Genomic DNA, 3,433 nt, shown 5'->3' with positions numbered 1-3,433 from the left:
GCTGCTATGAACATTGGGGTCCATGTGCCCCTAGGCATCAGCACTCCTGTGTCCCTTGGGTAAATTCCTAGCAGTGCTATTGCTGGGTCATAGGGGAGTTCTATTGTTAATTTTACTTATTTATATTTGAGAAAGAGAGAGAGAGAGAGAGAGAGAGTGAGGGAGGGACAGAGAGAGGGAGACAGAGAATTCCAAGCAGGCTTCAGACTGTCAGCACAGAGCCCGATGTGGGGCTAGAACTCACGAACTGCAAGATCAAGAGCTGAGCCGAAATCAAGATTTGGATGCTTAGCCGAACTGAGCCACCCAGGTGCCCCCAATAATGGCAGTTTTTGTTGCCCATTCTTTCTCTTTTGGAACTCTCTATCCTCAGTTCCCAAAGTCCCCACACTTTCCTTCTGTCACTCCTCTGGTTCCTCCAACACCTCACCAAAGGCTGCGTTTCTCAAGGCTCTGACATAGGTGCCCTCTTGCTACCCCTGGCTCCCTCCCCCTGGGCAACCTCCTGTATGCCCAAGGCTTCAATTATCTTCTGTTCCCTGATCGCGGAGGTCGGATCCTTTCCCTGAGCTCCAAACCAGTACTTGGAAATGTCTTCCCTCAAACTCATTTGACCAAAACTGAAATAAAAACAAAAATCATTTCTCAGCCTTTTGGCTAAGATCAAGTATAGTGTATGTTCTTAGCAGTTTGACATCTGATGGGTCCTGTATCGGAAGACAATATACTCAGTGGATGTGGGGGGCAGGGAGACGGAGTGGGAGTTGCTCTGGCTGCACCTACCAGGACCTGGTATTGCAGGAAAGGTGCACCTCTCCCCCCCCCCCCACAGACACCCCCACCAGGGGCAGCAACAACAACAACCTGAACTCACAATCTCCTCATTCAACTTCCAACCTGGCCACCTTGTCATTACATGAGGCGAAGCTTCCGTTTTCCCTCAGTTTCTACTAATAACTTTCTGATTGGTCTTCTAGAATCCTCTCTTACCTCTTTCCAAGCTCTTCTCCACGCTACAGGCAGGACGATCTATAGGACGTGATCATGTCACCACCAGCAGTGGACATGAGTTAGTTTTGGGTTCTCCTACGTTGCAAAATTGCCCTCCTTATGAGTCTTGGTAAGCCCTATACTTTTTCTCGAAGTTGTCCTATGGCTCCCACCAGACCAGCCTAGTTTGAGAAGCTTGGACAAACCCTGTTCCCTCCTCCTTTGCGGGTGTGGTGACCTCCTCTAGCCCTCAAGACCTCCCTGTTTTCCCTTCAAGGTTCAGTTTGTCACTTCCTTAGGGAAGTCTCCCATGATTTCATGATTTTGTGACTTCACAGGCTAAGGCAGCTTTCTTTGTTATAAGCTGTTATAGAATGTGGTGCTTTCTCTGGGGATCACATACCTCTCGTATTAGTTACTGCTCATCAATTACTGGGTGCTTCCACGGGGTCAGGCCCTGAATATGCCGAGAAGAATCTGACAGCTGCCTTTAAGGCCCCTACAGTTTCCCAGGGACGACAGACAACACTATGGGGTAAGTACTCCAGGAGCCCCCTAGCGGACACCAGCAAAGGGCTCTTGGGCGTGTGCTACAGAGGGAACAAGGAACTGACCGCTGCAGGAACGCAGGTCAGCTGCCCGGAGCGCAGTGGGCATCTGGGCCAGGTCCTCACAGAGCCTGCCAGGAGCGGGAAGGTGGGAAGTCCTTCCAGGCAGAAGGAAAATTGGTGCTCAAAGCCACAAAGTGATTAAGCACATGGTGGGCCTGTGACATGCAGAGTACTCTGGTGTCACTTGAACAGAGGGCAAGAAAAGAAAGAGGGAGAGAGGAGGGCAAGGAGAGGGGAAGAATGCCAGAGAGGAACCTGGGAAGATGGCTCAGGGTCAGATTCAAAAGAGCCTCAGATGCCCTACTCACCAGGAGCTCGGCTTTTGCCCTTTAGGCCTCAAGAAATTGTTTTAAGCAGAGGAATTGTTTGAGATACCTAATTCTGGCTATAGTGTGAAGGATTGATTGAAAATTGAATGACAAGCAGATCCATATGGAAGCCATATCTTTATAGCTCCAGAGTCTAGCAAAGAGAGAGAGAGAGAGAGAGAGAGAACTCAATAAATGGTTGTAAATGAATCTGAAGAAACAACCATAACACAGGAGCATATGTGGTCAGTGCCACGAGAGAAACTCTGTATGCCACGAGAAGCCATGCATGAGGGGAGAGATAACACAGCCCTGAATTAGAGCACTGGCAGAGAAAGTCAAGGATAGATGAATTTAGAGGCGTTCTGTAGTAAAAGCAATACGGCTAAGTAATTGCATGTAGGTGTTGAAGGAATGAGCGAATTAGGTCTAGGTGTGGCTGACAGTGACACAACATAGACTTAAAATAGCCCAGAGAGCAATGCAGAGCTAGTGTGGTGCTCCAGTGTCAGGGATTTAGCACATATGGTCCCTTCTGTCCTGTTACTCAACACCCTCAACATATGGCTTCGTGACATGGTCCAAGATGGGGGGGTCCAACCCCTGCCTGTCACACCTGCCTTGTGGGCAACAGACTGCAGGAGGGGGTTGGCCAGGGCACGCTGGTCACTTTTAAGAACTTGCTTCCTAGAACTGATTTCCCTTCTGTGAAGTTGGTATATATTTAATCATATCTAATTGATAGCGAGGCTGGGAGGTATCTTTCTTCTGGGCAGCTAAGGTTTGGAAGCTATGTGGCTGAGAGAAGAGGCAGAAAGGAAGCGGAAAGTAACTTGTCTCAAGACTTCAAGAATGATTCTCATATCCACCGGGTGGCTAGGAAGGAAGAAAGAGAGAAGGGTGTTAAGGAGGTTTATTGTAAGCCATAGAGTTAAGATGAATGAATCTGTTTTGTTTTGCACGTAATCTATTTTGATTTTTTTAATGTATACTCATTTTTATTTTTGAGAGAGAAAGACAGAGTGTGAGTTGGGGAGGGACAGAGAGAGAGGGAGATACAGAATCCAAAGCAGGCTTCAGGCTCAGCAGAGTCTGACACGGGGCTCAAACTCACTAACTGTGAGATCATGACCTGAGCTGAATCGGCCACTTAACCAACTGAGCCACCCAGGTGCCCCAAACATAATCTATTTTGGATGGCCTATGGAACACCAAATGGAGAAAAACAATAGGTATTTGAAAACATATGTGGAAATGTGTCATTTCCTCTACTTAGACTATGCTCCTTGAGGGCGGAGATCCTTTTTTTCGATCTTTATTTATTATTTTTATCAGAGAGAAGGATCATGTGTGTGGGGCCGGGGTCGGGGGGACAGAAGCAGAGGAAGAGAGAGAATCTCAAGCAGGCCCCATGCTCAGTAGGGAACTCTATGGGGGGCTCAGAACCTGACAGAGCGGAATTACTGGGTGCTTCCCCTATGGGGGGCTGTGACCTGAGTGGAAATCAAGAGTCAGATGCTCAAC

At 48.2% G+C, this 3,433-nt stretch overlaps 1 pseudogene; it reads left to right on the top strand.

Annotated features, from left to right (window-relative positions):
- Positions 1 to 637: 637 nt before the first annotated feature.
- Positions 638 to 817, top strand: LOC144242752 (U2 spliceosomal RNA; annotated as a pseudogene).
- The last annotated feature ends 2,616 nt before the right edge of the window (positions 818 to 3,433 follow it).

This window comes from Crocuta crocuta, unplaced genomic scaffold (genome assembly GCF_008692635.1).
Source record: "Crocuta crocuta isolate KB4526 unplaced genomic scaffold, BGI_CrCroc_1.0 scaffold36, whole genome shotgun sequence".
Classification (NCBI taxonomy): domain Eukaryota; kingdom Metazoa; phylum Chordata; class Mammalia; order Carnivora; family Hyaenidae; genus Crocuta; species Crocuta crocuta.
Note: the sequence above shows the minus strand (reverse complement) of the source record. Positions and strands in the feature narration are given on the sequence as shown.